At 46.4% G+C, this 11973-nt stretch overlaps 1 long non-coding RNA gene across 1 annotated transcript; it reads right to left on the bottom strand.

The window, feature by feature from the left end:
* Positions 1 to 1709: 1709 nt before the first annotated feature.
* Positions 1710 to 5392, bottom strand: LOC144167265 (uncharacterized). The gene is made up of 4 exons (XR_013321912.1): positions 4951 to 5392; positions 3830 to 3911; positions 3272 to 3358; positions 1710 to 2632 (listed from the first exon to the last, which is right to left on the bottom strand). It is a non-coding gene; the product is annotated as an uncharacterized LOC144167265 (long non-coding RNA).
* Positions 5393 to 11973: the final 6581 nt, after the last annotated feature.

Here is an 11973-nt window from a genome sequence, read left to right as displayed (position 1 = left end):
ACCGCTGGAAATAAAAAACATAAATAATGGCCCACAATTCACTGCATGCACTAGGAACACTGTTGTTTAATAACTCTGTGTAGCTACGTGGAAGCTTTGGAGTTTGAACAAGTTGCTTCCAAGCCGGACCCATGTTTAAACGGGCCATGCAGACAAAATACAGGTGTGTTTTATTCAAAAGATCTGGTGCTTTATAAATTGCCCCCAGCGCCTTTCCAGCAGAACGTGATGCTTTATTCACTGAGCAATTAATCAATTTAAGTTAAAATTTTGATTCTCCTGCTAAATCGTGTGTTTCGTGACGTCTGCCAAAATGTCACAAGAACGGGTCCTCAAACGAACTTCAAGTGCGTTGTTCCACCTGCAGCGGACTGCGGCACGGCCGGGCTTGAGCGGAGGCGCGCTGTGTTGATATTGCAGAGCTTTGTTTACCGTCAGTCCTAGTATATGACGTCACCATACTGCTCCGCACCGCTTTTCGGCTTTACTTTGTTTTTGACCGTATTTGCAGCTGGCTTGTTTTTGTGGCGGAAGGTAGTACTCTTTTCGTGAAACATGCGTTATGTTCGACAAATGGGGTCACGAAAGACAATGTCGCTTACGCTAATCGGCCACTGTCGTCTGAAAAACCCGAAAGCGTCGCACTATACTGTACAGCTATAACCAGCGCACTGCGCGCAGTACCAACAGCTGTACGCACTACTGCTTTTGTGTTTACGCGTACTTTCGTAACTTCCAGCGTTTTCCCCCACTATTCTTGCTGGTATAAAATGAATATGCATTACACTTAAGCGAAAATGCATTACACTAAAGCAAGCTTAACAGCTTTGCCTAACTAGCGTTCGCTTTTGCCAGCCTCAGCCAGTTGTACACTCTAAGCTGGGTAACCCTTAATAGAGGTATACATTTTCGAATTTTTGTAACCTATAATTTATAAGGTACAAATGTAACCTATATCTTCGTAACCTTTATATACGTATACACGTAAGGGTTACGCAGTTATGCGTTACTTTGCAGCTTTCAGCATGTATACCTTTATATAAGTTACATCTACCGCCGTCCAAGGTCACACAAATTGGAAGGTGTGATGTTGCGCGCCAGGCGCGCTTTCGCCGGCGCCGCTGTGGCGACACCCCGAGGCGCCTTTCTCGCGTGGTGAACAAACATTGCGTTAGTGGAAGATATGTGCGACCATGCTGTCCATTGCGCCGTGTAAACGTTTGCGTCGGGTGTCTTTTCTTCGTCCCTTGAATAAACTGCCGGCCACACGGCTGGGGCTAAAAGAGAAGTTACTTTTATAATTCCTAAAACAGCAGTGCCAAAAAGCTTGAAAATATTATCTTAATATATATGCATTGCATTACCTGTTCGATAATTGTTACCCAGGTTGTCACCCAAAAATCTTCGTGAGTATTGGCAACGCTTAAGTCTTATCAACAGGCATAACTGAATTTGATGTTTGCATCAGCTTTGTGCCGTTTAAGAAACCAGTATCAAACAGGCATGATAGGTCTTTTGCTAAATTGAGCTTTAGTTAAACAACATTAGGCTTTAGTGAAACCAAGCTTGAGTGAAAACATGCACTTGATAGAATACTTCAAAAGGACGCCAAAGTTATGATAACATAGCCTTAATCCAAAAATTATTGTCTGACAACCAAGGCCATGATTATCAAAAGAGAATTGCAGTACATGCACACATATTTGCGCATTTAACAGGAGCACATTTCCAGAAGTTTGGCATCGGTAGTTTTGAACATTCACATTTATTATTATGAAACACCTGTGGGCTATTTATTAAAAAGCAAAGCTGCGAACCACCCCAACGTTATTATCGTTCCTTAATGAGTATTAGACGAGTGCGGATTCCTGGGCGAATCGGTGTTTCCTATATTGCTTTAGACTTCCAGGTAAAAATCGGTTTATTCATATATCCTTATTAAACCTTTTTAATAAATGTTGCGTGAACAGCTTCACAAACATGGCCAAAATACAAATTCTTTACCTCAATATTTGCACGGATGTATGCAAAGCATTCCGAATTGTTTGGATACTGCCATTGAACAATTTCAGACGAATTCGAGTTTGAGCTACATTTATAAGATGGTTCTCAGGGGTGCACTTTCCCAGCACAGCGTTGTTGTCGTGGTTCCCCACAGAAAAAACGCAGAATGTGGGAAAGTAGAAAGAACATTTATTACAAATTCACTTTTTCATACAAAGCAGTGTTTATGGCTATGTTCCCTACATTCTCCGTTTCACTCAGTCTAATATGACACTTGGAATTCCCTCGTCTTTACGAATCCATCTTTACACTTCCCTCTTAGGTTCCTCTTTACAGTTCCACCTGAGTTGTGATTCCCACGCCAAGTTATCGTTTTTTATGCAGCACTAACAAGTTTCTAGGCCGATTGCAATCTGTCTTTCGGACAAACTTTAAATGGTATCTATAGTTTCCTGCATGAAAAAAGGCGCTTGGAGAAATTCAGAGATAAGCTTCGCAATTTACGTAGTACACAAGCAGGCACAAAATCAGGACACGTTGAAGATTTCCCTGCTTGTTCCCTGCTGCCGCAGATGGAGGTATATATGTGAGGGGCCGTCACTTGGATTTCCCCACCTTGAAGAGCCATCTACAGAAAATTTCAGAAAAAGAACAAAATCCAGTGCAACCATAAGCCCCTCACACCAAACCACAGGCATGTGAAGTACGAAAAATATATTGCACGGAAATGAAGACGGAGACCAGAGAATGAAATGAAAGGCCACACCAGAGGAGTGATTTACGGCCTTTCCTAATAATTTCACATCATTTCAGTAATCGTTACACAGAGTAATTTGGCCGCATTGTTCAGAACAACGTGAAGCCACTATAGTCATACCGGCCAACCTTCCCGAATTTTAATCGTGCCGTGTTCCAGTTTATCTCGCGAAATGTTTCTGCATGCTCACCCAGAACAGGCAGAAACATTTGCAAAAGAGAAAACAAAAACGTTTCCGCGCCTTCATGTGGAATCACTCGTAGACGCAACAGAGCGAACGTCGCACTAAACCCAGGAAACGTGCTTTCACGATGCTGACGCCACCTGCGTCACATTTTCGGCTCTACTTAAACATCCTCCTCCTCCTCCCCCCCCCCCCCCCCCTTTGTACTGGCAGTTTCATTTTGAACAAGGATCCCACGTGGAAGCCGAAACGTTTTTCATTTAAGTAAAGTGTTCTTATCGGTGGTTTCTTCCTCGGCTATCAGTAAAAAGGAATCGCCAACTTACATTTTTTCTTCGTCCAGATGTGTTGTGGGAGAGGATACATCTAGAACTTGCACCGATCTTCAAGTGGCATTCCCAGGAGGTCTGTACCTGTAATGACTCGAAGGGTTATTTGGGTTAAAATGTAATAGGCTTTAGAGCTGGGCAGTTGGTATACATTCATAATGAAAGAACACCTCAAACTTGACAAGACGAAGAAAAGAACACAGCACAAGCACTCACTAACAACTGGAGATTTCTTACAGAGCTATTTTAGAAAAAGAGTTATTCTTGTTGGCTCTGCAAAACCACGCATCCTATAGAATAGCTAGAGTTGCTGAAAAACTACAAAGCTCCATGCTGAGGAAATCGTTATGTAAATTCATAACGTTCATGTAGTAACGAACTGATAGAAAGAGTCACTAAACATGAGGCAAAATAAGATACGAAATATAACATCATAACACTTGAAGAAAGGCCTCGCATTTTTACAAGTGAATCATACTTTTGTCTGTGCAGGCCTGGGTGCCATCTTTACAAAGAATATTTGAATGAATGTGTTTTAGTTATTGCATTTCATACCGTTGTTTCCGCTGAAATCAGACTTCATTTCAACTTGTGTCATACGCAGGGGAGTCCTGGTTGTCAGCTCAAGGAACACTGCCTGCAAGAAAAAACAGTAGTGCTGATAAGTCATAGCATAGGTAGCTAGATGCAACCACACTTTTTGAACAGCCAGGATCCGATGAGGGTGCAGAACCCATTTTTACACCTGCACCTGTCTCTGTGTAATTCGTCACAATTTCTGTATCATCAAAAAACAACAATCAAGCAGCCTGCATGCTGGCTCATACATACCACCATTCTGTAAAGTCGCTTTACTGCACTACACTAGGATCACGCGAGACAATCATTTGCCCTGCAATACCACGCGAATAAAGAAACGACTGATTTGTCCGAATGAGAATAATAAACCACTTAACATGGTGGAAATGGCCCGCTGTCTCAAATGACTAACACCAAATTTACCCACTCAAGGAAAAGAATGAAAAAAATGAGGAGTGTTGTACATACGAAAACTTTTTATTGTGCCGTAAGGCAAACTTCCACAAAAAAGAGGCTTGTGCTGGACAAAAGTGAGTTTAGAAATTTCGGGCAGCATTAGTGGACTACTTTTCTGCAGCACACACCTTGTGTTTATCCGGATATATTACTACACGACCAATAAAATGAACACCATTCCGAAAATATGCAGCGAGAAAAATGAACATTTTCCGACGACTGAAACAAATTGATAATACCCAGAGAATAGCGCGATAATATAAGACTTTAATGGGAAAAAATTCAATTATTCAAACAGAGCTTCCTGGCAATTACATGGTCCAATAACTCGTCAAGTGCGCCCGATGCAGCGAACAGCGTAAACAAAACGCTCAACACATGACGAAGGCGCGCAAACAGAGCAGAAAGCAGGTCACGGGCGCCGTTATCTGTGCTTTCCCGATCGTCCGCTCTAGTCTGACGCAACGAACGCAAGCCCGTGATTTCATTCAATTGCCGTCGCGGACAACAGAAAACGTCCAGCGAAGCAACCAGTCAGGTAACGAAAATCCCTCTCGAATGCTGCAATTTCAAATTGAAAAGCCCCCAGCGAAAAGATACATCCAATGAAAACACCGAAACCGTCACGGGAATATACTCACCGAGTTCGCTTTCACTGGCGCCGGGGCATTGGTCCAACATGCGAACTTGATGCTGGTCGTAGAAGAACGGGCCGTGAAGCGCTGCCAGTCACAAATGGGCTCGCCGCAGCCTCCGCGACTCACGCCGACAAATAAGTCTTGTTACAGCAATCCTCGCTTCATCGTAGGGGTATCACAGCGGTTAAAAGGCTCGAGTGGCGCCAAAACGCGGCCACCGGGCCTGCCGGCGCCGCCATTTCTCTATATCCCGTCATGCAACGGAGAAATCAACGGCCGCCGGGAGAGAAGGCGCGACGAGCATCTCTTAGAGGTTACAGGGCGTTTTATAGGTTACAACGTAGAGGTTACATGTCAGATTTTGTTGATGTAACCTATAAATCATTATTGTAACCTCTAAATCGCTTTTAACATCACGCTTGTAACCCTTAGAACGGACTGGGATAAAGAAAACATCAAAATGAATCCATTGTAACCTTTATTTTATAGGTTACTTCCGTTTAGAAGTTACATTATGGGTTACCCGGATTAGAGTGTATGGCTGTGCATATGGCGTCATATGTTCTAGTGTGGGAAATTATCTAGTGAGACGCTTGGCCATTCTCCTTTTTTTCTAATTATGTAGCTTATTTGAGGCAAGTTTACGTTAAAAGTGGTGTCAGTATGATTCTAACGAGGCAATCTTTCGAATGAACCAAACTTGTGTTTTGTCTGCATGACCCCTATGCAATACAAATATGTTAATTGAAAAGTGCTTATTATTCTAGCAAGAGGACTCGCTGCCAGGTGGCCAAGCCGACTAGGCGCATCTCGCGAACTCTTCATCAGCCATTTTTGTGGCCAAGCGGCGACACTGACAGAAAAACCAGACTGGCCTTCCCAAAGATCCCCCTGCCTCATGACGACGTCGAGGTGTTTCTTAGCCTCCAAGGCGGCCTCAATCTACGCCTCCTACACGCTGCGGCTATAGCGGACGCTATACAAACTCCTCCACAAACTCCAGTCACCGACCAAGGATGGTTGCATACACGCTCCAATTTTGTCGTTCTGAGCACGCCACACGAAACCCATGCACAGAAGCATTTCAAAACATCGGTATGGCGAGAACCTGCATACCTCCTCACCGAACCCTAAGCATACCACCACTGCCGTTCTTTTCGTTGGGCCAACTGCTGACGGCGCCGAGCTACTTCTCGTCTCACCCACTATGAATACTTCTGGCCCCCAGATACTTGACGGAATATAACTGGAGGGCACAAATCTCGTCCAAGTCGCATTTAAAGGCACCATCGTACCCTATGGAGTCCGCTACCACACTGCCGTAATTCGCTGCTGCTCATTTAAACGAAAGTCTAAGGACTGCTTCTAATTATAGAAACCTCGACATCGCCGAGACATCTGACAAGCGCCACCTCCACCGCCCCGCGTTGCACCAACTGTGGAGCATCGAGAACCTCCAGAACGCACTTGCAAGCCCAGCTGTGGCCTCTGCGGGGAAGACTACCTTGCCAGCGCAGCAGGCTGCCGCGACCGCTTCCAGACACGTCGGAAACAACGCGTGCCAGTTACGGAGAAGGTGATTTTGGTCGGGCGGCAGCCAGCCATTCCCCGCAAATCCCCACCCCAGTCAACTCCCCGAGCCGTCGGATGACACCCGACACCGTCCATCCGAGCGCATCCGGCACGCAGCCCGCCTACAACCGAATTCACCAAGGCCTACCACAAGGCGTACCCGCTGCCACCACAAACACCCAGGTTAGCGCACAGATTCCTCCCAACCCAACCCTTCCTCTCTCCCTCCTCAACACTAGCACTTAGGTCCTACGACTACCATGCGCTCCTTCTGAAAAAAACGGCTGCGCATCTGCTCCTTTCGTTGCAAATGCCGTCAAAAGACGATAGTCTGTGTAGACATTTGCCAAGAAAATGCCCCCCTTTGCTTTCCCGCTCACCTCTCATGCTGTTCCTGCACCGTCGCGCTCATCCCAAGGTAAACAAACTAAAGGTTTCCTCAAGGCGATGTGAATTTACCGCGTTCCACTGCTACAGGCCGGGTTCCTCGACGCCAGCGCTGCAGTACGGCGGAAACGCGCGTGAACCGAGGCGGCCGACTACAAGGTTTATAGAACCACGTCGCCGTCTCCACGTGCGTTCCAAGCAAAATGTGGAACCTAGCTAGTGAACCTTTCGTTGCTGTTGCCGCGTGATTTTTCATATGCCGCCAGGAGGTGGCGCGGGCAACATCAGGCGGCGGTTTTCTGCAGTAGATGTAGAATATCATTTGCTATCGAAAAACCAAGCATCCATGAATTTTTTAATAAAGGAACACTGTAAATATCCCTTGTGTACTTATTTCCTGTCTTATATTTGCGTAATGCCTTGTACTTGCTCAACAAAGTTGACAAGTATGAACATATAAACCAGGCTTAGAAATTTACGTTTGGCTGGGAGGATATAAGGCTATTGCGCATTATCTACTTTATTGTGACCGGGTGGCTGAATCGAGTCACAGACAGACAGACAGACCAAACTTTCTGGGTTTAAGTAGCCCAACAAAGACTATCGTCTTTCATAACATCCATGCGAGCATCACTTCTACAGCTTCGCCACGATAACGAAGAATAGCGACATGAAAATAGCGCTCTGAAACACATCCGCCTGATACCACGCCCCTTCCACCTGACCCCATAAATTGGCGCATTTTCTAACAATGCGTTTCCCCTCAAACGCAAGGCTATATCGGAGCCAGAAACCCTCACCTCCCCGCCCCGCAGCAGCGCACACCATCAACCATCAAGCAGGAGTACCTAGCCCCGCAGGAACATCGCTCCACGTGGCCGTTGACAAACTCTATGACGGCTTTGCACGACGCAAAGTTGTAGTGCATGCGCACCCTAACGCCTACGCTGAATCCTCCACACGACACTTCTACCTTGTGATCCTCACATCTTTTCTAACAATGCTGCAAATTTTTTCTATGTTTGTTATTTATTTCAGTTTCTCATCTCTCTTATTCATTGTTTCTATGTACTTGTGCCCCCTTTCTTTTCTTTTTTCTCCTCACGATGTTCACCCCGTCAGAAGTAGCAAGTCCCGCAATTTCTGGGCTAACCACTTCAGTGGTCATTAATCTCTCTCTCTCTCTCTCTCTCGCTGTATGTCTGTCTAGCTCTCTCTCCATCTTTGTCTCTCTGCCTTTCTCTCTCCGTCTCTCTCTGCCTGTGTATCTATCTACCCCTCTCTCCCTCTGCCTCCATCCATCCATCCATCCATCCATCCATCCATCCATCCATCCATCCATCCATCCATCCATCCAACCATCCATCCATCCCTCCCTCTCTCGGAAACAGCACCGGAACAGCGTATAGCGCTACGGCACCCCTGACCTAGCCATCTGGTCGCCGCGTGGCTCAGGGGCTAAGGTGTAGCGCTGCTGAGCACGAGGTCGCGGGTTGGTTCCCGGACTCGGCGGCCGCTTTTCTGATGGAGGTGAAAAGCAAAAACGCCCGTGTGTACGACATTTCGCCGCACGTTAAAGACCCCCAGGTGGTCAAAATTAACCCGGCGCCCTCCAGTACGGCGCAACACATCGACTTGGATGCGTCGGCGCGTTAAACCCTACAATCAATCAATCGCCAAAACCACTTCACTTGAACGCCCATTTCTCCCACTTTCGGTAGTCAACACTACATCACAAAGCTTTCATTTCAATGCGACAACCAAACACTACTTCCGAATAAACAAACCACTTTTACCGTTCCGGACGCTTTCCGCACTCTCAGTTTCACCGTCCCTGGCCCCAGGACGACTCTCAATGCGTGCGTTTCTCAACTTTTGAATGTTAAGATACACTGTGACAATGTCGGTTGGTTGGTTGTCGGGTTTAACGGGCAGACGCTTCACAGGCGATGATGCGCGACGTAGTGGAGGGCTCCGGATTAATTTTGACCACCTGGGGATCTTTAACGTGCGCCGAAATCTCGTACACACGGGCGTTCTTGCTTTTTGCCTCCATCAGAAAAGCGTCCGCCGCGGCCGGGAATCCAACCCGCGTCCTCGTGCTCAGCAGCAGAACACCTTAGCCACTGAGCCACCGTTGCGGGTACAGTGACAATGACACTGACCTCGGCATAACCGCACCACACGTGGGCGCAAATACGGTGCATCTTCCGGAGGCGTATCGCAGCAAAGAGATGTAGCGTAAACAGAACAAACACCACCGCCGACCATGACGCAGACCACACCTTTCCGAAAAGAAAAGAAAAAATCACACAACACGCTTATACTACTTCGATAGCACAAGCTGTATCCAATTCTGCTATGGCATTAAAGGCACCCTCTACACACACCGCACCTAGTCCCTGCTTCGGCACCTACTGGGCCCCACCAAAACCAAAAGATAGCAGAGCCGGGACATAACTCTGCTCATCCGTAGCTCATCCCCCAATCACAAGAAACGTTTTTAAAGATGATAGCCTTTCTGCACTACTTCAACGCAGAAATTTTGGTCTGTCTGTCTGTCTGTCTGTCTGTCTGTCTGTCTGTCTGTCTGTCTGTCTGTCTGTCTGTCTGTCTGTCTGTCTGGCTGTCTGTCTGTCCGTCTGTCTGTCTGTCTGGCTGTCTGTCTGTCCGTCTGTCTGTATAGGGGGGGGGGGGTGAGGTGTTAAGAGAATTTACTATAACCCACATAACAGGGCGCAGCGACTAGTGGTAACAGCGCTGCCCTAAGAATAGAAAATTATCCAATGATTTTTCATAACATAGTCATTCTACACACTGTACAAAAATTGTTTGAGGTGGGCAACAAGATACTAAGTCGATTCAGCCACCCTGCCTAAGTGAAACAAAGGCTGCGCAATGTTCTTATATACCCAAAGCCAAATTTAAACGTCTAAGTCCGGTGTCAATGTTCCTACTTGTCAACATTGTAGAACAAGAACAACACATTACGCAAATATAAGGCGAAAATCAATACATAAGTGATATTTGCAGTGTCCCTTTATTACAAAATTCGTAGATGCTTGGTTTTGCGATAGCCAATGAAACACTGCATCAATGTGAGAAACCCGTCACCCGCTGTGGCCCGCGCTACTATAGCTCCTGGCGGCATTGGAGAAATCAAACGGCAGCAGCAATAGGTTCCACGTTCCGCTTGAAACGGTCGTGGAGTAAGGTAACGTGGTTCTATATTCGTTGAAGTAGAGTGCCTCAATTTACGCGCACCTCCACCGCACGGCAGCGCTGGCATCGAGACACCTGACTTGGGGGAGTGGAACGCAGTATATTTAAATTGACTTGGGCAAACCTCTAGCGTGTCATATTAGGAGAACGAGACGGGAGATTATCAGCATGAAATGATGATAATCATGGTTGAATTTCGATGGTGCAAGGCCAACTAGGGCAAAGAGCGCCAAAAACAGATGGTTAGCTAGCATAGAATCAGCATGAGAAGTGAGCGGGAAAGAGTAGGGAGTAGGATCGGTCTCGCGAAAACACGGCGTACTGAGGCCAAAGGCCGCACGCAATGCGTGCGCAGGCCGATAAATGTGGCGGTAAAATTTTCCTATTTTTCGCGCCTGCAATTGTACGTAACGTGTTTCTAGTGGACGATGTCTGGTATGTAATGCAGGTTTTGTCGTGTCTCAGGGTGAGTGTGCTAAAGCTCCATCGCCTGAGCTTAGTTTCTCTTTGGCAGTCAGCTTTCAGACGAACAAGCCGTAACAATTCGTTCGGCAGGCTGGGGGATAGCGGTATGACGTTGCCACTACTTTTTCATGAAGAAGTTGTATCAATGTTTTTATTTTTAAGGGGCCAGACAGACCCTTTCGTTCGTTGTCGCCGTCGTCGCCGCCATCATCATCATCATAATCATCATCACCATTATCACACTGTCTACGCCTCTATTGAGGGCAAAAGCCTATCTTATGGATCTCGATTTATCCCGGTCCTGTGCTAGCTGCGTTCAAGTTATCCCCGCAAACTTCGTGATATCATCTGCCCACCTAACGTTCGGCCGTTCCCTTGAACGCTTCCCTTTTCTAGGTATTCACTCTGTTACCCTTAATGACCAACGGTTATCTTGCCTTCGCATTAGCTTCCCTGCCCACGCCCATTTTTTCTTCTTAATTTCTACTAATATGTCCTGAACACGCGTTTGTTCCCTCACCCACTCCGCTCTATTGTCGTCTCTTAAAATTACACCTCTCCTCTTCCGTTCCATTGCTCTCTGAGTCGTACTCAATGTACGTTGAACTATTCTAGTGAGCCGCCAAGTTTCTGCCCCGTAGGTGGGTACCGGTAAGATGCAGCTGTTATACACTTTCCCCTTCAGGGCTAATGGTAGGCTGCCATTCATTATCTGAGAATGCCTGTCTAATGAACTACACCCCATTAGTATCCTTTTAATTATCTCTGCTTCATGGTTGCGATCCGGGATAACTACTTGGCCTAAGTAGATATACTCGCTTACCACTTCCACTGCCTCGCCACCTATCTTAAACCACGGTGCTCTCTCGAGGTTATTAAGCATTAGTTTAGTTTTGTGCTAATTAATTTTCAGGCTCACGAGTCTACTCTGCATGTCCTGCTTTGGTTCGTACCTGTTTGCAAATGACACTGTCGGCGGTCCTGCCAATTGTAGTTTCATCTGTTGACTATTTAAGGCACAGGGGCAGCGGTTTTCTGCCAGAAGTAGTCGCATCTTTCCATTTTCTCAAGGCACGGTTTTTAACGGAATACCTCTCTAATGTTTCTCGTAAGCTTCATTTCAGAGGCATAACTGGATCATGGTTCCCTGAACCAGTGTACAGACTCAGGTAACGTGAGAGCACCGGTCGTGACGTTTTAAAGAGTGTGAAGAAAATGGCAGCACGAGGGCCACAAAGTCGCTTTTCTTTAAGCTCCACACGGACACCCTTTCAGTACTCACATGGTAAGAGAGAAGGGTGCTGTTCTGGCCATGGAGATCAGACTGGTCTTTATGTAAAAAGCCAGAAAGTGTGGAGCATGGTTTCCTGGATTGCTGGA

Source organism: Haemaphysalis longicornis, unplaced genomic scaffold, assembly GCF_048455015.1.
Source record: "Haemaphysalis longicornis isolate Haplotype H1 unplaced genomic scaffold, Haemaphysalis longicornis Haplotype H1 scaffold_2, whole genome shotgun sequence".
Taxonomy (NCBI): Eukaryota; Metazoa; Arthropoda; class Arachnida; order Ixodida; family Ixodidae; genus Haemaphysalis; species Haemaphysalis longicornis.
This window is presented reverse-complemented; position numbering and strand designations above follow the sequence as displayed.